Here is a 24,657-nt window from a genome sequence, read left to right as displayed (position 1 = left end):
GTTGCAGTTTGTTAACGGTTCGGTGTTAACGGTTTTTATCCCGTTTCAAACAGTTTCGGGTTGGAAACGGTATCGGGTTACAAAAAGTTCGGTTCTTTTTCAGTTTAGTTTATAACTAGTTCGGTTTTTTTTTCGGTTCAATATATAATTGGTTCGATTCTTTTTCGGTTCAATTTATAACTGGTTCGGTTCTTTTTCGATTCAGTTTATGGCAAGAGGAATTTTAGTGGCAGGAAGATATTTTATACTATGATAATAATTTGGTAGTAAGAGTTTTTGTACTATGACAACTAAATTTCATTTAACACACCTTTTAACCTGATTTTAATATTCTCTTTATAGTAAGCAGTTTGTAGCCGATTTGTTTATAAGCGGTCCGGTTCATAAACGATTCGGTTTGCAAGCAGTTCGGTTTATATACAGTTCGGTGCAAACGGTTCGCGGGTTGTTAACGGTTCGGTGTAAACGGTTTTTATCCCGGTTTAAACGGTTTCGGGTTAGAAACAGTTCGGTTCTTTTTCGGTTCGGTTTGATTTCAGTTCGGTTAAGAACTGGTTCGGTTCATTAACGGGTTTGGTTCTTTTACGGTGTAACATTATTTGGATCGGTTTGGTTTCAGGTTTATTCACATACGGTTCGGGTCAGTTTTCGGTTTAAAAAAAACGGTTTTAATTTTAATCGGTTCGGTTCTCATTTGGGTCGGTTTGTTTCGGGCAGTTAAACGGTTTCGCTTTGAAATTTGACAGCACTATATATAATTGATAATCACAAGGTCTAATTAAAGTAGCAACCGGTGCAACGCCCGGGCTACACACTAGTTTAAGACAATAAATAAAAGAAATATTTCCTCTGTCCCTTATTTACGAGGCCTTCTAAAGGAAGGTTTAATAAGAACCTGGACATACATATCAAGAGGCATACAAGACATTTCGCATGAAATTTAACCATCTCTATCCTCCTTTGTCTCACCCCCATGTGCTGAATCTAAGTGTACAACTGGGTGATTAATAGTATCACTAGATGATCAAATAGTATCATTGAACATTCAGTGGTACTATATATTCATTCAATGGTACTGTATATTCATTCAATGGTACTAACTACGTGTAGAAATAGTATCACTACATAGTTAATGATATTATATAAGCTTTCAGTGGTACGTTTAAAACTGGTCCCACGTGCCCATCTCTTTCGTCCTTTTCTCTCACCCTCATGTGCTTTACAATACTTTTCAATATTTTAAGGTTTGATATGTATTTGCATATACATATCAAACCTACATTAGTACTTCCTTATTTACATTCTTGCTTTTCATTTTGTGTGTTTCAAAATTACATTCTTACCCTTTCTTTTTAATAAGTAATTTTTTTGTCAAAAATCCCAAAATTATTCCTAAATAGTTGTGATGTGACGTTACTTTATTATTTTACTGTTTTACAATTAATGGCACATAAACCATAATTTTAGTCCTCACCCTTTTAAGCATTCTGAATTCATGTGCAATACTATACTGAAATATGATTGGTCCTTTTATTTTTCACCAAAAATGTGATTGTTTTTTTTTTTTTTTTTTTAATTTTTTTAAAAATTTTTTATAAAGATGATTGATGACATGCGCTTCATTTAATATCATTCTATCTCTGTTTTATTCAAAGACAACAATAAATGTTTTGTAATTCCCACATTACTTTTCAATTATGGGTTTGTATCACTGAAAGACCAAAAGTCTGCCAAATGTGTTTTCTTTCTTAGTAAAATCTTTGTAACCCAGCTCTCTACTGTTTGGTAAAATCATCAGCAATATACAAAAAAAAAAAAAAAAAAAAAAAAAAAAAAAAAAAAAAAAAAACATATAATCATAACAAACAACTCCTCTGACCTAAACTGAGCATTGAAAATTACATCCTCCCCTTTTAGTTGATCATTGCAGTTCAAATGCTTGAACTCTCCTTGTTAATTTAGGCACAATTACTTTCAGTGATACAAAAGTAAGTATACTACTACTTCTGTTTTTTTATTAGTTGATACGTTTTGAATTTAACACTATTCACACGCCTTCCTTTGACCATGTTTTGTGATTTATATGTAAATAAAAATGTAGTCAAGTGGAACCTTGTTAGATTCGTCACAAGGTATATTTTCATTATATAGACTTTTTATAATTTTTGCTTATCGATAATTAAAGATATTAATAATTTAATTTGTACATTGACAAACGTAACTAAAGAAACGTGTCAACTAAAAAGAAACAGAGGGAGTATATTTCATTGACACATGACATTTATTGTTTATGTAATTGTCAATACTCCGTTTAGGTAAGAGTGAGTTGTTTGTATATATATATATATATATTTTGCTGATGATTTTACCAAAAAGTAGAGAGCTGGGCTACAAAGATTTTACTAAGAAAGAAAACACATTTGGCAGACTTTTGGTCTTCACTTTGTCAAACATAGGGTCGTATATATCCGATTAATCCAAGTATCCAACAACTCCACGATGTCTTTCTGTCATGTAACAGCTATATAATCCCCACATTTGCTATCATGATAGTGCATGTTTAGATCAAATGTTAGCCTTTGAATAATTAATTAATTATCAGCTTATAATAACTTTGGTTTTTAAAGACAATACTAACGTTGGTTTTTTTAAAGACAATACTAACTTTGGTTTTTAAAACAATAGCGATTCCAGGAATTGCTTGTTATGGGTTCGGACTCTCCAAGCAAATACCAGATATCAAATAGTATCATATAATTCAAAATAAAATTTACATTTGCTAATTCGGGTGTGCACAATATATGTCATGTACAACAACAATAAAAAAAACACAATAAAAAGTTTAACAAAATTACAATTAAACTCGACTTTCTACGATTTTTGCGATTTTGACACACGTTCTTTCCAAAAATACTCTAATCCTTTCATCTCCAAACTATGAAACACAATTCCAAAATATATACACATTAACATTCTACTTTCTACTTCACGAATTCTGATTTCACATTTTCACAATTCACACCATTTACCCAAATACCCATTTATTAATTAACAACTTTACAATTCCAATCAACACAACTTCAAATCTTCAATTAATAGTATAACTAAAAATATAATTATATAACAAATTTTGAATTCAATAACAATTTAAAACTTAAAAATAAAATTAAAAATTAAAAGCTAAACTTAAATTGAAGAACAGATACAAACTTTCAAGATATGAAAAGAAGTTCACGAATTGAAGGGTGTTAGACTGTGAGGGTGATGCTTCGTATAATTGGGATTTGGGGGGGATTGGAGATTTTGAGATAAGTTTTTTTTGTAAAAAAAAAAAAAAACAAAAAGGAAAAAAAAAACCGAGATTTGGGGTTTGTAGGTTTCGAACCCCTGACTTTTCTCCTTAAAAGTAATGCTCTAACCAGCAATCCACATGTTGTGTATTGTATTTATGTGCATAATTTAATATTTAACCCTTTATAAATTATTATTTTTTTACAAAAAATCTATTCATTTTTTTTCCAAATCTAGTATGGGTTCAGCTGAACCCACTGAGCCACTGACAATACTAAAAGTTTTTTTTTTAATCTACAAAACCACCATATTCTAGAAGTATTTTTAAAATGGAAAAGAAAAGTCACAAATGAAATACTAGTAAGTAAATTCTTTCCTTTGTTTTGAAATAATTGACATGTTCCGTTAAGTATGTTGTTTAAGAAAAATAAAAAGGTAGGGATCATTAATTAAGTTGTTTAATGTAAGTTACAAGTATACAGTTTGTGAATTTTTGTTTATATTATAGGGCAAAAGCTAACGAATGTCCCGGGGCGTTAAGAAAACTAAAATTAGAAATATTAAGTTGAAATAAACAATAATTACATTGATCAAGAGGACATATGATGCCTCAGAGTGCTTGCTAACAAGATCTATATTATAAAAAAGAGGACATATGACTGTGAGATAGAGTGGAAAAAGGTCGTGAGTCATAGTGAGTATATATGTTGAATATGGTTTAAGAATGATAGTCATTGCCATTTGTTAGAATTTCGAAATCGAAGACAAGCAAAAATAAACAACAATGTCAAAAAACAACAAAAAAAAAAAAAAAACAACACAAGCAATTTATTGTTAACTTTGTTACCCTTCTCAATCACAATTAACAATTGTATTTAAGCTTCTAAATCACATGCACAAACAGTCTTAATGAGCACACAAGCTCTCTAGTATTTGCACTCACAAGCTATACTAACTATAACTACTCAGGGCCTGTTCTGATTTACTGAAATGATTGGAGCTAAACTGAACTAAACTGAACTGAATAGAGCTGAAATGAATTTTTTATGAGAGAAGGAAATTAAGAATTGAACTGAACTGATTGGAGCTGAACTGCACTGAAATAAAGTTGAAGAGAACAGGCTCTCACTCTTTTATGTTTCACTCAAAATATTAGAGTAAGTTGTATATCTTCTCAATTCTACTTGTGCTATTTATACAAGTAGTATGCTATAACTTATATAACACACTACATATAGCTTTACTTCTTTTACACACCACATTGCTCTGCTTATTCCTCACACTAGCTATTACTTGCCTTATTCTACACACTGCCAACTACTTGTCTTATTCTAAAAGCTATCCTTCTAGTGTTGGTAGTGGGTTTTGAACACAACAAATCTCCCCCTCAAGACCATTACCCCTAACACCAAAACCACTCTTTTCTATGATTAATCATTCATTAATGTCACCCTCTTTGATGACTTATTCACTTCAACTTTTTGTTTGGACGAATGATAAGAGCAATCAATTGGAATCAAGAGTTATCTCCTAATTGTTAAGCTAGGGTTCACTATGAATAACAAACTAAGAGAATCACACTCCAAACCAATAATTGCATGTGTGTAATTCGATTAGGCCTTGAGAATTATACTAGATTGCATTGTAATTGCTAATGACACGACCAATTGATTGCATTGTAATTGCTAGGTACCTGATGATGTGGCACGATGCTATTTTCGAAGCTTTTTTGCGTCAAATTCCACCATCGCACGGTACCTGTTGCCGTGACACGGTAACTGCTGCCGTGACACGGTATTTCTCATCGTGTCACGGTGCATTTTCCGTGTAATTTCCGCGTTTTCCCATACCGTGACACAGTGTACTGTCCCGTGCCACGGTGGACACTGTTGTGTCACGGTACGTATGCCATATCACGAAATTTTCTCGTGTCTTTTTCGCGAAAACCCTTCATGCGTTTTCACTTCCCGTAGGTCAAATATGTCTCGCGTCACTCCAATTTTCCCCGCGTCACGGGATTTTCCCCCGTCTGACAGTGTCTTCCCCCGTCTGACGGTGCCTGGCACCGTGTCACGGTGTTCTCTGCCATGTCGCGGTGTTAATTTTTAGGGTTTTTTTTTATATTTTATTTTATTATCTTTTTAAGGGTTCCGTGTGTTCCCTCTACTCATTTTCCCTATAAATACCCCCCCTCCTTTCTGCAGTTCGGGGCATCAAATCCTTCTCTCTTTCTCTCTTTTACACCAAAAATCATTCTCTTCTCTTTCTCTCATATTCTAAGCCTCAAACCTATATTCCTAATTACATCATTCTTCCCCTAAGCACTCCAAGGAGTCCATACAACACCCGAGGTTCCGTCCTTAAACCAAGGCGTGAAAGGTAACAATAACTGAGGGTTTGGACCAAATCAAATATACATTTATTTAATTTAATTTCCATTTGATTTATATTTTTTATTGAAATTACTAACAATTTATTCATGATGTAGCAATTTAAAGGAACGCGCGGAATGTGAGTAATTAATTAATTTAATTACTCTTATTTTATTTTCTTATTGCTAGTATCATGATTAGGTTATTTTATATTTGATTTGACTAACGCTATTATTGTTGAATTGCTTCCAATATTGATGTTTATTTTATTATATTTATTGGTCACCATATTGCATGTTAAAAGGAATATGTAATTGAAAATCACGCTTAATAAGATAATTTGGACAACCGGCTTAGGATCCTTTTTAATCTTGTTGTTAAATCAAGTTATCACTAATATTTTAGAATTATGTGTTGCATTAATATTCAACCAATTTAGCTTAATAATAGATTGGAGCAAATTGAATTTTTGTTTGTATGCCTTTGAGATCGTATGAATCACTTTTCACTATAAGAATCGAGTAGAGGCCAATACAGGCGAATGTGACTCCATGACTCACTTCGTACCATCATCCCCGATCCTCCTTTCGTGGTTCCGAATCATATGGAGTTAGTAATCTCATGGATTATGAATGGGGGTGTAACCTTCACGGGTCAATCGTTGTTGCCTATCATTGTCCCTTAATCGTGGTTGCCTATTATGATCCGTGAACGGTTTACAAGTTCCTTAAAAACTTGTTGGCGGCTCCCTACTTTGCTTTGTCCCTAATAGTTGTCCCTAATCGTAATGTCAATTCCCACTTCCTATGAGTGCCAAGCATATTCACAGATGCTTTAACGTAGGCTCACTTCAAACGACGCCTACAATATGCAACGTGTTAGGATAGTCTTCTTTTTTCTTTTCAATTTGGTCTAGGTTCCCAATTACGAAGTTGTCTCTTCGTGATTTAGAGTCATATTCAAAGGATAGCATAAAAAAAATCAAATAAAAAAACGATGACAATAAAAAAACGCTCGAATTTAATAAAAAATCCTACGAGCAGGTGGCGTGCGCAACTCATCGAGTTGCGCGATCCCTCCCAGCGCAAGAGATTCCGTTGTGCGTGATAGCCGTGCGCAACTAAATCACTTGCGCGCTCCCACTGAACGATTCAACTGTGATTTCTCAAAAAACAAATTGACTCGTCCAAACGATATCTTCATCGAAGAATTGTGAAGGGTGATGTTATCCGTTTGAATATATTTTGCGTCTTTTCTTTTTTTTCTCCCTTTTTAATCAAGCATATCGATTTACTTATCCTTTCGTACTCCTTTTAGGGCCGGTTTCCAAGCTTGGGAAAGAAGACTCCCGGGCACTCGCATTTTACGTTTACCACCCATAGATCAACCCCTTTCAAACCACTTTTCTTCAACAACTAATCATAGTCCAACAACAATGCCAACCATTGAAAAACTTCAACAAGAGATTCTTCGTTTGAGAGAGAAAAAGGCTTATGAGGCCTAGGATAGAAGAATTAAGAAAACGGAAAAGGCTGAAAAGAAAAATGCTGAAACCTTAGCCTTACAAGAAAAGATGGAACAATTATCCATCAAAGAAAAGTCGTTGGAGAAGCTAGTTCTTTTTTCTACAATGGGGAACAAGTACTTCGATGCAGAAAAGTTTGCTCCTCCTGCAGGACTTGTTTTACCGAAAAAGTTCGTAGCTACGGACTTGCCAATATTTAAGGTGACCAATAATCCACAAAACCATTTAATGTGTTTTACTGGCACCATGGCATTAAAGGGAGTTGATCCTAAGCTTTATGCTTTGACTTTCCCTTTATCTCTAGAACCAACTGCGAGAGAGTGGTACTAAGGGCTAGATCCAAAATTCAAGGCAACGCGGGAAGATGTAGTTTCGGCTTTCATTACCCAATATGAAAGTAACGTAGAGTTTAAGTCAACTTTACGTGAACTCGAGATGCTTAAGCAAGGCGACGATGAAGGTTTCCTTGATTTCTATGGTAGATGGCGATAAAAGGCGGGTCACCTTACCTAAAGGCCGTCTGAACTTGAGTTAGTACAAAAGTTCATTGACAATTGTCATGAAAAGTACAACAAACATCTACGTTACCTTGGTTTAGACACTTTTCAAAAGATCTATTATGTGGCTACTGAGATTGAAGATGATCTTGCTAAAGTAAAAGCAAACAAACCTCATCATCATCATCAACCTAAGAATAACTACAAGAAGGGGAATGATAATGCACCATCCTTTATTGACGTATTTGCGACTACCACGCAATACAATAACACAAATCAATATGATGATCCTAGAAAGAGATGGACAAAAGAAAGAAAATTTACTCCATTTCCTGTAAGCTATAAAGAATTGTTAGAAAAATTAAATGAAAAAGGCTTACTTGCGCCAACAAGGCCGACACCACCCACTCCACCGGAAAGAAGATTTCCTCAATGGGATGGTAATGCTTATTGTGCTTATCATAGAGGCGTTGGACATGATACTGAACGTTGCTATGTCTTAAAGCACAAAATACAAGATTTAGTAGACGATGGGAGAATTCCCACGCCTAAACCTAACAATAATGTATCCCCCTTAGGGGTGTTTCACATCGATGAGGACCATATGGGAAGTGATATGTTCAATCCTTTGGACTATATCACACCTATAGGTGAACCTTTATCCACAATACTCATAGGGGCAACTAATTAACTATGTGGACTATGGGACGACGACTTTCAAGACTTATATGTCTCTAAGTATGCCGCCGTCCCACCTCCATCTTGTTTACAAAATGGAACAAATGGAGCGCTTGATTGGGATCATTTCTTGGGGAAGTCGCAAGATTTATCGAATCATTCCTTGGATGAACAATGACATCAAGCACAACTCATGGAACATCTTGAAATGGAGGAACATCCAAAGCCTCTAGAAGAAAGTTGGTTTGTGAGTCCTACAACTAACCCAAACGAGATAGATCATTTAATTTGTTCTGGGCGAGTCTACCAAACACCACCACCAAATGGATCTTCGACCACACAAAATCAAACTCAAGGTTAAGTACAAAATCCAATACCACCTCCACTTGAGGTGGAAGATCCATTGGTCAAACAACTTCGCCAATCCAAGGCGAATGTTAGCATTTGGGAACTCCTAAGTACTTCTAAAGAACATAGGGATTCTCTCATGAACGCTCTAACGGTTTTGTCTGTAAGCACAGACACAACCCCTCAGGATCTCGTTAGCTTGCTTACTAGCGAGAAATCCTACAAATCAATCATTTTCACTAATGATGATTTACCTTCAAAAGACACTACCCACAACAATGCATTATACTTAACCGTGGGGGTGCAAGGGATAAAATATCCCTTTAACTTTGGTAGACAATGCGTCAGCTGTAAACGTATGCCCATTGCAAACTGCAAAATATTTAGGCCTTAATCTAGAAAAAAAATTTCAATCAATAACACAAAGCATTAGGGCCTATGACAATTCGAGAAGATCGGTGTGTGGAACTGTTAAGCTACCAATTACCACAGGCCCAATTCAAAAGATGGTTGAATTCCATGTTATGGACATAAAACCTACATTCAACCTTCTACTTGGACGTCCTTGGATACATGAGCTTGGTGCAATACCATCCTCACTTCATCAAATGATTAGGTTGAACTATCAAGGGCTTCCTATGACTATACATTCTTCTCTACTCAAAATAGCAATAAATGATCAATCACTCCTGGAAATAAACCATGATAATGATGAAGAGGACATGTGGGGATTTGCCGCGGAGCCAATCTGCACAATTGAAATGGAAGAAGACTTTGAAGAACCATTCAAGCTTGATCAATATTCCACCTAGATAGTAAACAACATTTTACTTCTTATCCCAAAGAAAAGCTTCTCCTTTGGACTGGGATATAAACCAACCAAAGAAGAATTGGAGTCTCACGATGCGAAAAACAAAACACGTAGAGACAATAATAATAAAGGGATAATCACTTTACTCCCATCCAACCAACAAACCCTTAATGGAAAATTCATTAGGGAGGGTGAAGATTACCCATGCTACTTCTTGGATGACGATATTAGTATCCTTAGTTCTGGAAGGAATCAAGAAGCCTGGATTTCAAATATTTCATTATTGCTACTTCTTGGATGACGATCTTAGTATTGTTAAATCAAAACATCCAACTCAAGGGTGCTATGATGGGCAAGCATTTAACTTGCTATTTGGACTAGAGCAAAATCATGTCGCTACAATGACCAATCAAAACGCCATTCAAGATGAAGCTTTTGACCCAACCTCTTTGATCACCCCTTCAAATGAAACTTTTGAGCATGGATGGAGGAAATATTTCAAATGGACCAATCACAAAGGCGATAAACTGAAAATCGTCACAGGCAAAGGGAAGATATTTGATGAATCGGATGATGAATCTATTATAAACTCTAGGGAAGTTAAAAATCTAGGCCTTGTGGCCATTACTGAGTCTTTATTTTCTAGTTCTAAGGACGAAGATCCCAAAAAGGATTCTTCTCTTGATGTATTCTCTTTTGATTTTAATAATATGAGCTCTATTTCCGATTATATGCCTTCTCTTGAATCTTTCGAATGCTATAACAATCAATATAATGAAGATGATAACATTAATAAATTTGTTGAATTAATGAATGAATGAGAATAAAAGAACCCTATCGTTGAAGAAACTGAAATAGTTAATATAGGAACTAACGAAAATAAAAGAGAAGTCAAAATTGGCTTAACACTAAATCCGGAAGAGCGATCGACCCTCATCTTGACGCTCAAAGAATTCGAAGACGTGTTTGCTTGGTCATACAAGGACATGCCTGGAATATATAGGGAAATTGCGGAACATACCATTCCCTTGAACCCTACCTCTTGACCAGTAAAACAAAAACTTCGACGAATGAAACCTGATGTCGCATTAAAAATAAAAGAAGAAGTACAAAAACAGTTGGACGCAGGTTTTATTCGCGTATGTAATTACCCAGAATGGGTAGCGAATATTGTCCCAGTCCCTAAAAAGGATGGACGAGTTCGCATGTGTGTCGAATTTAGGGACCTTAATAAAGCTAGCCCTAAAGACGATTTTCCTCTACCACATATTGATATATTGGTAGATAACACGACTGAACATGCGATGTTATCCTTTATGGATGGATACGCAGGTTACATCCAAATTTTAATGGCAAAAGAAGACGAAGAAAAGACATGCTTTATTACTTCTCTGGGTACGTATTGCTACACAATCATGCCATTTGGTTAAAAAATGCAGGAGCTACGTACCAAAGAACGACTACGACTCTCTTGCATGATATGATGCATAAAGAAATAGAAGTGTATGTGGATGATATGATCGTAAAGTCCAAAGATAGAATGGGATATATAAAAGCTTTACGCAAATTTTTCACTCGCATAAAAAGAATACAAAATGCGATTGAATCCACAAAAATGCGCCTTTGGGGTAACTTCTGGCAAGTTACTCAGATACGTAGTAAGCACACGTGGCATCGAGATCGATCCCTCTAAAATAAAGACAATTATTGACATGCCTCCCCCTCAAACAAAAAAAGAAATTAGGGGATTCCTTGGCAAACTACAATACATTAGTCGATTTATCAACAAATTGACTATGACTTGTGAGCCAATATTTAAAAAATTGAAAAAAGAGGAGAAACATGAATGGGACGATCAAATGCCAAAAGACCTTTGAGAAAATCAAAGATTATCTCAAAAGTCCACCAATTTTAGCACCACCAGTACCCAAACTACTTCTTAGGCTATACATTACAGTTACAGACACAGCCACAGGCGCCATGTTAGCACAAGAGGTAGAAAAAGTTGAGCGTGCAATGTATTACATAAGTAAAAAATTCATTCAATATGAAACAAAATATAGCACCTTGGAAAAGACAAGCCTAACATTAGTGTGGGAAATTACAAAATTACGACATAATATGTTACCACACACTACTCATGTGATTTTTCAACAAAACCTAATAAAGTATTTGTTTGAACAACCACCTATACAAGGAAGAATATCTAAGTGGTTGGTGATGTTGGCCGAATTTAAGTTAAAATATATTCCTGAAAAATCAATGAAAGGAAAAGTAATTTCCGACTTTCTGGCCCAACATCCAATTCAAACAAGTCGTGCAGAAACTACTCATCTTCCGGATGAAGAGATTCTCATGACACAAGATGACAAATGGGTAATGTACTTCGACGGTGTGTACAATAAAAAAGGATGTGGCGTAGGAGTGTTAATCATAAGTCCAGAGGGAGCACATACTCCAATCTCTGTTAAACTAGACTTTGAGGTTACCAATAATGCTGCAGAATGTGAAGCATGCATTATTGGATTAGAAGCAGCAGCTACCATAGGTGTGCAAAATTAGAGGTATATGGAGATTCCAATTTGATTATAAATTATATACTAAAAAATGGAAAATTAGGAACTCCACAATGATATTATACCAAGCACACCTAGAGCAACTCATCGAGCATTTTGAACATATTGATTTTAAATATCTCCCAAGGGATGACAATCAATTTGCCGATGCGTTAGCAAAATTAGCCTCAATGACCAACATTCCAGATCACTTAAATATGATGCCATTATACGTTGATAGAAGAGAAGAACCAACATATTGCAACATAATAGAGGAAATAAATGTCATCGAAGGAGACAGTCCTTGGTATGATCATATCCTCCAATATATTACCCATGGCACGTATCCTGAAAATACTTCATCGAAAGACCAACGAGCCTTACGAACACTTGCGGCCCAATATGGTCTATTAAATGGTCAATTATGCAAAAAAGGACCTAATGGTCAAAGTTTATTGTGTATAGACCAACCTGAAGCCACATGCATTATGGAAAATACTCACAAAGGTGTTTGTGGACCTCACATGAATGGTAAAATGCTTTCAAAAATAATTTCACAGCAAGGGTACTATAGGTCCACTATGGAACATGATTGCATACAATATGTTAAAAATGTCCAGAGTGCCAAATGTTCGCTAATTTGCAACACCTTCCACCATCCGAACTATACAATCTCACTTCCCCTTGGCCTTTTTCAACTTGGGGAATTGACATAATTGGAAAAATCTCTCCAACAAGAGCAGGAGGGCACGAGTATGTATTAGTAGCCATTGATTACTTCACCAAGTGAATTGAGGCTGCTTCTTACGTGAATATCACTTCTAAACATGTCGCAAAGTTTCTTGAACGAAACATATTTTGTAGATATGGAGTTCCACATGAACTAATTAGTGATCAGGGATCTCAATTCAAAGCTGAAGTCGAGACCCTCTTAATTCGTTATAAAGTAAAACATCATCATTCATCCCCATACAAACCTCAAATGAATGGAGCTGTAGAGTCGACAAATAAAAATATAACGGTTATCATTAAGAAAATGGCAGAAAATTATAAAGACTGGCCGAATAAACTACACTTCGCATCATGGGGTTATTGAATGTCTATACGGACATCAATAGGAGTAACTCCATACTCCTTAGTTTTCGGAATGGACGCAGTTCAACCAGTCAAACTGGAAATACCATCCCTACGCATCGTACTTGAAAGTAAGATACCAGAAGCTGAATGGGTAAGATTGAGGTATGAAGAGCTTTTATTCCTCGATGAACGACGATTAAGAGCTTTGCATCATGTACAAGTCTACCAAAGGCGCATTACGCGTCATTTCAATAAAAGAGTAAAACCCAGAAATATAAAAGAAGGTGACTTTGTACTAAAGGAGGTTAGTGGTCCACCCACCGATCCAAGAGGGAAATTCAAACCTAATTGAATAGGTCCCTACCGCGTAATTGAAATCCTATCAGGAGGAGCCGTCAAATTAATGGATATCGGAGGCGAAGAAATTCGCCAATTAATAAACATTGATCGACTTAAGAAATCCGGATAAACTCATTCACTCATACAACCAATTTTAATTAGCATTCAATTGAAACATGCTAAGTGTTATTCATTTTACCGAATAACACGGTAAGATACATAACACTTAGGGGGGTAATTTAGAAATAATAATCCGTTCTAAGTCTTTAGATTTTTCTCGAACATCACGAAAAAATCTTCACACTTGGGGGGGGGGTAATAATACAGAATTAATTTTTTTTTCGAGACATTCGTAGCACAGGTGTCCAGTTGCGCGCGGATGTCACGCGTAACAAATTTCGTTGCGCGCGACAGGCTCGCGCAACTACAGATGTTGCGCGCGCCACTTGATGACGAACCACTAGTAGAAAAACTCAAATGCGCACCGAGTTATTGGCACCGGTTCTTGAAAACCGGTGGGAAAAAATTTGGCGGAATTTTTTATAATAGAAATGGCACCGGTTCAAACTAAACTGGTGCTAAAAAAGTGAAATGGTACCGGTTTAAACCGGTGGGAATAAACTGTTAAAAAAACCGGTCCTCTTATTTTTCCTTCTTTCCCCTCTTCTTTCTTTCTGATCGCTCTCTCTCTCTCTCCTCTTTCTCCTCTGTCCTCTGTCCTCTCCTTTTCTCCCTTTCATTTCACCATACGCGGCGGCGATGTTTACGAAAATCCAACCTCCTAGTTTAGATCTTTTGAATTTTCAAATGTTATTTGCTCGAATTAAGGGTATTTTTGCTCGATTTTCTACGGTTTTTGTAGTTCAATTTTGTGGGGGTTTGGGGTCAATTTTTTTGCTCGAAAACAGAGGGCTGTGGCTCAGATTTGTTCGAATTTAGGGGGTTTTGGCTCGGATTTTCTAGGATTTTCGAGTAGTGGTCGAATTTTGTGGGGGTTTTGGGTCGATTTTTTGCTCGAAAACAGAGGGCTGTGGCTCGGATTTGTTCGAATTTAGGGGGTTTTGGCTCGGATTATCTAGGGTTTTCGATTAGTGGTCGACTTTGTAGGTTTTGGGGTCGAAATTCTCGAGGTTTTAGGGTCAAATTTCTGGGGTTTTGCTGGTCGATTTTTTGGGGGTATTGTTGTTGAATTTCTGTAAATTTTGCGGTTGAATTTGTCATCACTTTCTAGAACCTCTCGCCAGAAATGTCCTCAATGTGACGAAGTCCAGGTTGTTCGTGGTATTCATGGTCGAAAATGCTTCTTGGGAGCTCGGAGTTTTGGTATTTCTTGCTTTCTCTTTCGAATCTATCGTTTTTTCTTTCATTTTTGCAATTTCTTGTTTTTATGAGAAATTTGGTGTCAAACCTAAAATTTTCGATTATTATTTTTTATTATAATTGTGATTGTTTCATGATTAACTTAGATTGATGTTATGGTAAACCAACAATTTGTACTTAGGGACTTTGTGTAGTCAGTGTTTCTTTGGGACTTACTTATCTGTTTTCTGTTGGGCTGTTGACTTAGACTGATGTTATGGTAAGTGTTTGGCCGTAAATGTGTACCAGCAGACTATTTGCAACAATAAAGTAGTGATTGTATTCTAGTCAAGTGGTAGCTCATTATTTTGTGCAATTGATATATTATGTCATTGAATACGGAGATTGCTATTATGTTATGATTGCTGATTAATATGCTTTAGTTGAGTTTAATTGGTTGTTGAGTAGTGAAAAAAGTTATGTTTGAAACTATATTAGACTCTGCTCTAGGAACAATTAGAGCACGTTTACTTTAAAAATCTTTAGATTTTGTTAAGAAGTGGAAAGGTAATTGGTTAAAGGGAAGGAAAGAAAATTAAAGGAAGATTTTGAATTAAACCATTCCCATCAAAAATGGTCTTTGGTTAGAGAATAGAAAAGGAATAGGGTGGTGATAATGCTAACGAGTTAAGGGTTTCCCTTTATGATGGTGTTTGTTGATGCTCAAGTGAGAGCAGTGTCAGATTGGGGGAGTCTTATTGAGTAAGTTCACGGGTTTCCGTTTTTGCTGTAAATATATTAGGCAAAAATGCATGAAAAAGGTTGCAGTACAATTTTCTTGAAGGTTTTTTTTTTTTTTTTTTTTTTTTTTTTTTTTGTTTTTGTTGTTTGTTTTTGTTGTTTTTTTTGTGTTAATTGATAATTGATAGAGCTAAACATGATTTAGATTGTTGAATTTTATTTAATTATAAATTATATGATGAAGGTAAGTGTTGTAGTCAGCTGGAGGTTGAGTACAACGTTGGCCGGAACGTTTGGCGGGATTGTAGACTTTAGGTTGTCTTCCCTCCAAGTTATTTTTGACATTGGAAGTTTGGAACCTATTCTGTTCGAACTTGTGAGGGTATGTTTTGAACGTATGGAATTTGTTATATTTGAGGATAAGATACTTATTTTGGTTGAAGCAAGTTTAAGTAAATTGAGAAGAACATTGCCTTAATGTATGCTATCTGACCAGTGAACACCCAATGAACTATGTTGCGATTACTTTTTTTCTTATTATTATATTGGGCTGACAACTATAGAATTTGTTTTCTATAACTAATCCTCTCTGCAGTAGCTTTCTAGCTGAATATATATCTCGGCTTCTTTGGATTTGTAAAATGTAAGATAGATTTGTCCATAGCATTGTCATATACCTTGTAAATATTGAGTCTTGGAAGATTTACACTGTGCCGACATTTATGTCTTTTAATTAAGATGATTTGATGAATTGAAATCAGGCTGAAATATTATAGTATCGTTTTTAGCTCTTCAATGTCAGTTGGACAGCAGTTTCTTTATTATCATCCATTACAGGAGACGAAGCTCTTTAGAGGGAGCACTTTGAGGAGAGGCCCTCTTTTTTTTTTTTTTTTTTTTTTTTTTTTTTTTTTTTTTTTATGAAACTCGTGCTAATTAAAGTGTAGTGACTAGAGAACAAAAAAAAAAAAAAAACGTCAGAAAAAAAGTGTAGTGACTCGACAGACAGTATCACAGTAAGGTTGAGGGATTTGATTTGTGAAGTATTGTGGAAGGAACTAGGCTGATATTTTAGGAAAACTTTGACTTGGGAGTTAAGATGTTAGTGTTGAAGAGAGGATTGCGAGTTTGTTTATAAATCCTTTCAATTTTATTTTATCTATTTTTTGACATGATATCCTTGTCAATTCTTCATTGTGGTTTGTCATGAAGTTTGGTGTGCAGTTCTCAGCTTCTGCTATCTGAATGTCGGTATTCCTTTCTGCTTCTGGCAGATCTATACACTTCTTTTGTACTAGTATCATATTAACTTGGTGGGAATTATTTTCATAGATTGTGTCCATGCTGCTGTATCTTTTGGCTTGTTTCCATATTTTCGTTTGCTAACCTTTGTCATTGTTATTGTTGTAATATTCTTGACAGAAATCATGTTTCTTGGAGCTCTTGTGAACCCGATTTCTTACATATTCAAACTTTTTAAGGTATTACTGATTGTCTTTAGTACTTCTTAAGGTGTTTATTCAAACTTCTAAGGTTGTACTTTGTTCAGCTAAGATTAGTAGGTTAGTTGTTTTAAGTTGGCTGCTCAGAAACTTGTCGAGTTCTCAATTATTTTAACATGGTACTGCTTTTAGGTGCAAGGCATGCACTCGGATGTAGGGAGTGGATTGGAAAGGCATTGGCTACCATCTTATTTTGGGCAGCCTATGAAATGCTACGAGCAAGGCAGCGGTTGATTGGAGACAAGTATAATGAGGTGGTGGTGTGTACTGTTTCAGACCAGACAACAATGGAGAGCATTTATATAAGGACTGAGAACTGCCTTTTTTAAAAAAAAAAAAAATTATTTTAACTTCTATTTTATTTCAGCCTTTGTGTGTAAATTGTATTTTATTTTTTTGGACCAAAATTGTAATATTACAGCTTTTTTTTAATGAAAATATGTAAGTTTATATATATGTTAGTGCTTATATATCAATTTAAGTGAAAAAAATGCAATTTTTTTTTTTAATTTTTTTGGGCCATTTTTGGCACCGGTTTTGAACTGAACCGGTGCCAAAAACCCTTTTTTTGCCACCGGTTTTGAACCGGTGCCAAAAATCCCACTTTTTGGCATCCCTCAAATACTCACCGGTTCAAAACCGGTGCCATATGGGGGTTTTCAACCGGTGCCATTACACATTTTTCTACTAGTGAACTGCAAACCTGAATTTTTATATTTCAACGAAGTTACGACTTCTACATGCAGCAAAAAGAGGGTGTTTCTTAAATATAACCTATACTCGAAAAATAAAATTAAACTTTGATTTAATTCTTTTTAAACAAGGTTTGATTAATTTTTCATTTAATTTCTACCTAAGAGATTAGAACTACGTAAAGACCTGATTTCGTAATGCAAATACGTAGGCAATCTTTATGATTTGGTCATATCAAAATATAAAAATATAAAGCTCATTTTATTTCATTCAAATTTCAAAGAAAAGAGAGACACTGTTGAACTAGATTGTAAACGAAAAAAAAAAACATAGTAGTGATTACACTTTATTCAATTTAAAACTAATAGCGAAACTATGTAACACTCTAAGGTTTTACTATGTCCTCAATTGTCACAGACGATGGAGGAGTAGTTTCCATCAAAGTATTTTCAGAAACCTTAGAGCTTTCTCCTACGCTCTTCTTCTTAACCCATACATTGTTCTTCAATTTGGGAATTTGGGTCTTTTCAACCTTTTTTCCCTTTTTCGAAACTTTTGTTAGAGTCTTTTTTCGAGTTTGTTGCGATGGTTCCTTGATTATCACACCTTGTTGTGCGGGTTTGTTAGGAGCTTTCCTTTTTGTTTCCTTCGAACACGCCTTAGGAGATGAGAAATCTAATTTTCTTCTCACTCCTTTGTTTTGGCCACTAGGAGGAGTAGTGGTGGCCGAATGAGTCAAAGGCTTAGGTGGATTGCGAGCCGTGGCGGCTTGATATTGAGATCGAGCCTTGTTTAATTCGCCCTTATCCGCCGCATCCATCTAAGCTTTGTAAAAGGAATATAATTCAATACTCGCAGTAGGATTTTGTACTACCCATCTAGGAAGACTTGACCAATACTCCATCCAACGAAAAACTCGCTCGGGTTTAAAAATCACATCTTTAGGGGCATCACAATCTTGCGGGGGAATAATTTATTTCATCCCGTATTATCTCATTACCCTGCAAGGAAAAATATAAGTAGTACTAGATAGGCCTAAAAGCCTAATGTAAGGGCAATTGAGACTATTCCCAACCATACTATTTATGTTCCACAAAGGAATCACAAAGCGTATGTTAGGAACCCCATGACAGAAAAACGACGTCCATTCCTCTTTATTCTTGTGCTTATAAAGGATTCGACGTCCATGGAATGTCCTTACTCCATTAGCCTAAAGGTTTTGTGGCTGATCAACAATTCGCAAACGCTCTATGAGCTAAATCTAAAAAAAAAAATCAGTTTGCGTTTCTACACAAGCAGGTGGCGCGCGCATAAAAACCAGTTGCGCACGCCATCTGCGCTGCATAACTTGCACTGATAAACGCCAAAAAAAATGTACGTGTAATAGGAGTGGACTTCCCGTGAAACCGTTTTCGTTAGGGTCTCTTATAAGGCGATTCAAACATAGAACGGTTTCCGCCAAAGCCAAAGAAGCGGGTGAATGACATCCCTCTATTTGCTCTACTATGGACACCATGGAATAATCTCCATATTCTTTGCCTGTCCTAAGTAAACAATTAACAACAAGACAATAACATAAAGCACGAATTTTAAAGCGTTGTTTAGTCATGTTTTCACGAGGGGCGACGAAATATTCAATAAAATTAAATCAAGTTCATGCCTTCTTCATTTCCAATATTGGTCATATCATTGTCGGACAAGCCGAAAAATATTTGGAATATAGGTTTGGGATCCGACAAGGTAGGCGAATAAGTCACAGGGAGAGTATTTGTAGGGAAGCCTAGCAAGGCCTCGAACTCACCAGGTAGGGGGACAATTTCGTCCCCTTTAAACAAGAAAAGATGGTGGTTAGAGTCCCAACGGTTGACTGCAGCATGAAGAAAGTCAAAATTAATCACTAGTTGCATATAATTCAATAGAGGGTCTAGGTGGTAAATTTTGAAAGCTTGTTTGTCCTTGGTTGAAAGGGAAGTGACCCATTGCTTCAAACATTGTTCAAAGGTCTTCAGCATTGTTAAAAAAAAAAAAGAGAGTGAGAATTTAGAGAGATTAATTATTTTTAGTTTCTTATGATATTACTAAGCGAATGAATGCGAGATGATCAAAAGCCTACAAGAAACCACGTTTAAATAGACCCAAGAGGGGCAAATTTTCGGCAAATTTGGCTCAAAGGAAAGTTCACCAACAGGTGGCGCGCGCAACTCATGAGTTGCGCGCGACATCCGTGCGCAACCAATTCACATGCGCACGACAGCCGCGCGCAACTCATTCAGTTGTGCGTGTCTCCCCTGTCGCAGTATGTGAATTAGATTTATTTCCTTATTTTGGCTCACATAATGATGGAATCTTCAAGAAATCTTAAGACAAATCATACACTTGCCTTTTAACCCTTTGTGTCCCTTTTCTTTCCTACTTTCTTATTTTTTTTTCTTATTTTCTTATTTTTTCTTTTTCTTCCTTTTTGCTTTCTTTTCTCCTTCCTTTTTCAAGTTTTGGTTATTTTTTTTCGAGGGGGATAAGTCAGGAACCCTTTCCCTCCCTCGAAATTTTTTTGCTTTTTTTTTTTAAAAATAAAATAATAATAAATACGTACACATGGAAACAAAAAAATAATAATAATGATGACATATATTCAAATGTGTCATATGTACAACAATGTAAAAAAAAAAATATGTACATCTGTTTCCTAAAATAAATAATAATATGTGTACAAAAGGAATCAGGGTGCTCGGCGACTACTAGACGGTTGCTGCACATCCTGCAAAATCCAAAACGAAGATAAATACATGAAATGTAATAACTTCGTTGAAAAGAAAAAGAAATAAAACTTACCGCGATCAACCAATGATCATGGCATGACAAAGTCACGAGGGCTCTCCAATAAGCAGCTCGGAAAGCACGTATAGTCCTCACCATGCCGTTCACGATTTCCTGCGGAACCTGTTCCAAGAATACAAGGACAGTGAGTAAAAAAATGTATAAGAAACAAAAAATAAATAGAAATGTTTAAGTACATATACAAAAAAGACATACCGACTCAACCGTCTCAGGTACAAACGGGATCCCCTCATCATCCTCCGCTGCTGGAAGGATCTCACGAATTATTGATCCAACAGCATCGGTATACGTGATCTCCGCTCTCGAACCTCCTCTCAAGGACGGGTCACCCTCTTTCGAAGGCGAACCGCCTCGTCAGGACCCCCTAGAAATTCCTCAGCATCGACAAATGGAGGCGAGTGTAATCCCCCGTATTTTTAAATATTTTATTAATGAAATTATATTTTATTTATAATATTTATTTGTATTTTTCCGAGATTTAATTTCAAAATTTTCAAATTATTTTTGGGGTGGATAAACGATTTTATTACAAAGAACTTTTTTATGAACCTTCCTTCTATAATTCATGTCCAAACAATCAAAGCCAATCTAACTTTACATACTTAATTGGCCCATTAATTTTATGAGGTCCAATCTTACAACTTGCCCTACACCACTCTCTCTCCTATAAATACCCCATACACCCCAAAATTTTCCCCACACAAAAAGGTTAGTAAATTCTCTTCTCTTTATTTTATTTCTTTATTTTTCCTTTATTTTTCCTTTTCTTTTTCTTTTTTTTTTCCCCTTTTACGTGAGTTTTCACTCACCACCACCGCTACCTCCCTTATGCCGCCAGCCACCACTGACTCCGGCGCCGCCCCCTAGTCGCCGGCGAACCACCTGGCTGGCCACCGTGGCCGCCTCCCTCACCTTCTTTCTCCATTTATTTTGTTTTATTCTCTTGTGTTTTATTAAATTGTTTTGTGTTTTGATTTTAGTATAAAAATTATATTTTTAGTATCAAATTATATTTTGATGGTATAAAGATTAAAAATTTCAGATTATATTTATGTTATAAATTTTCAGATTTTATGAATTATAAACCTAGGGTTTCAATTTAATGAAATTGGGATTTTAGGGTTCTAATGAGCACTTAAATTGGGGCTTTTGTTCCTATTGCATTTCTAATGATTAATTAAGCATAAAAACAAGTTGTTAATTAAGTTTTAAGGATTTTTAATCAAATTTATATTGCTGGAAATTTGTTTAAGTATTAATTTGTGATTATTGGTTGTTTTCTAGGAAGTGATTATTCTTTAGGAGACTTTTAAGTTATTAAAAGTGGCACAAAGGATTGTTTACACGAGGTACATACATGTCTACTTCGTTGTAAGTAGTATCATATTTAGGTACAAAAGAAAAGAACTTAGTTTCATGTTTAGAGAACACTTGGATGGAAATTGTTTGGTTATACATTTGATTTATGCATGTGCTTATATTTATGAGACATGTTTTGGTGAATTGATTATGTTTGTATGGAATTATGGATGTTGAATTATATTGGATTAATTGTTTGTATGGAATGTTGATACCAACATATTGGATTGGTTTGTTAACCACATTTGGATTATTAAAGGATTGGAATTGAATGGTTTAAGTGGAATGAATTTATTAATTATTCCAGAAGGTTATTATTTATTTATTTATTACTCAATCATGACTTGTTAGTATGTTGAGTAAAGGTGGATTGTTAAGCCGAAATGGCTAGGTGGGTTGACTATGTTCAACAATTTGGATAATTTGGAAGTTTAATGGAATTAAAGGTCAATTTGTGACGTGATCACCATTGTCCTAAATAAGATTAAAAGTGAATTGATGTATGATTGTTATGTATGGTCTTCTTGAATGAGTCGGCTATTAATTAAAATTGTAATCACGTAAAGTGAAACATGGATGAGAAATAAAACTCTGGAAAGCGTGCACTTCTAGAGTATTGACAATTATGGGTTGGGGTACACGGTGGTAGCCTGTGGCTTTTCGAGGCTTGTTTGATCAACATGTCCTCTTTTCTTTTGGTATTTATATTTTATTTTATAAAGAAAGTTAGATGGGATCCTAGACCAACTTTGTGAGAATGGAGTCGCGCCCATTCTTGCATTGCGCTAAACTTTTATTTTAAATGGTCATTTGGGACCAAAATGATTTGGTGGATTGGACAACCTCGTCTATTGCTTACTCCAAATTAAATATAAAGAGTCAAGTGTTTGGAATTTGTTAGTAAGTATGTTGAGTCAATTAAATTGTTAAAGTGTAGAGTCTTGATTAATGAATTCGTGTGGTATGTTTATTTACTTTAATTAGTTGAGCATTCTAGGTTTTGTACGTTGTAGCTTGTATGTACTCAGCTTTGCTGATTGCGTGCTTTTGTGTGTGTTTTCTTTTGGTCATGGCCTTCGCCTTTCAATGACCCTGTGATGATCTAATTATTACACTTGTATTATTGGGGAGCAGTATTGCACAGGTTAGCTTGATGATGTGAAGTTCGGGGATTTGACATACGCATTGTCAAGGGATTGGTGTGATTAAGAGTATTCGTTCTCTGTGTTGAACTTATTTATGTTTTACTATTTTTGTTATATTTTGGGATTTTGAATATTGGTTTAATTTAATAAGGGCTTTTATGGTTCCAATTTGTAAGCTTTGACTTATTGGTATCCTAAATTATATTATTTTAAGATTTAAGTTGGATTTCCGCTGCAATACTTTGATAAAGCCTTAACGTTTTAACACGTGGGGGTAACATGCCAATGGTTCTCATCTATTTTTATTTGAATTAAGTGGTTTGGAAAAAGGGGAATTATTGGGGTGTCATAGCGAGTCCATGCTATAGATAGAGTTTCCTTGACTACTTTAATCATCATCTATTCTAGACTCGATCAAAGTGGGGGCTAACTGTAGACATCTACTTTTGGCATCCAGTCTCGACAGGAAGTGCAATGACGATAAATAAAACCATCTTCGTGTTGGATCGAAGTGAAGAATACTTATGGAGAAATGGTTAAGCCACAAAACACAAAAGACTAGCCCGAATTAAAGAATAAAGCCAAAACAAAGGTCCAATTAACTAAACCGATCATAATTAGGCTTAAGCCCGTGCTTAAAACCCAATAATGACGGATTTAGGAGCGCCTAGGTTAAATTTTAATGCTGCCGCAGAAAAAGCCGCGCGCATCTCAAACAGTCGCGCTGGGCTGCCGCGCGCAACTAATTTAGTTCCACGCGACACCTAGCGCAACCTCCAGAGTTGCATTGCGGAAGATTCAGAATTATACAAAAAATATAAAATCGAATCTTACCATAAAGCCGCGCGCAAGACAATTAGTTGCACTGCCCGTAGCAGCGCAACCTAATAACTTGTGCTGGGGTGCTGCGCGCAACTCACCTGTTGCGTGCGACACCTGCTGCGGCAGCCAGCAGAATGTTCATAACCCTAACCTTATCATTCCCTATAAATAAGAGCTTAAACAGAGGCTTAAAGACATAGAAAAATAACCGAAAACTCTGGCGAAATACTTGTGAACTTGTGCAACTTAGCCCCTCTTGTCCTAAACACTCACCCCTTTTGATATTTTGTTACTACGGTGGAGGTTCCCCAACAAGAAGGAGTCCATAAGTGTTCTAAACAAAGATCTAGCAAAGAGAAGTGGTAAATTCCCGAGCACTTAGTTAAATCACATTTATTTTCTTATTTAAAAGAACCCTAATTAATTAATTAGTGTTGTTTGATCACCTTTAAAATAATTAATTAATCAATTCCACATAGTATCTTGCGTTAAATAAAGATTAGAATTGAAAATAATTGTTGGTTGATCACTTAAGCCAAGGCGAATATTGTTTATTTTCTTGTCCTTTTCACGAATTTGATTAAATAAAGAATAACGACATTACGATGTAATTCCTACGTGAATTGGTATGTGTAAATAAAATAAACTAACATAGTTTTAGGTATCGCGTTGCATATATTGTTTGGTGATGAAATCGTAAAAAAGGAAGAGCTAGTAGAGGCCGCACTAGGGTTAGGATAACGATTCCCCTCTAAAGGGAACGTT

The 24,657-nt window shown here is 35.6% G+C and overlaps 1 long non-coding RNA gene across 1 annotated transcript; it reads left to right on the top strand.

The window, feature by feature from the left end:
• The first annotated feature begins 14,165 nt into the window (after window positions 1–14,165).
• On the top strand, window positions 14,166–17,489 carry LOC145641834 (uncharacterized). The gene is made up of 3 exons (XR_014115559.1): window positions 14,166–14,816; window positions 16,956–17,014; window positions 17,168–17,489. It is a non-coding gene; the product is annotated as an uncharacterized LOC145641834 (long non-coding RNA).
• The last annotated feature ends 7,168 nt before the right edge of the window (window positions 17,490–24,657 follow it).

The sequence above is a fragment of the Chenopodium album genome, chromosome 8, assembly GCF_948465745.1.
Source record: "Chenopodium album chromosome 8, dcCheAlbu1.1, whole genome shotgun sequence".
NCBI lineage: Eukaryota > Viridiplantae > Streptophyta > Magnoliopsida > Caryophyllales > Amaranthaceae > Chenopodium > Chenopodium album.
This window is presented reverse-complemented; position numbering and strand designations above follow the sequence as displayed.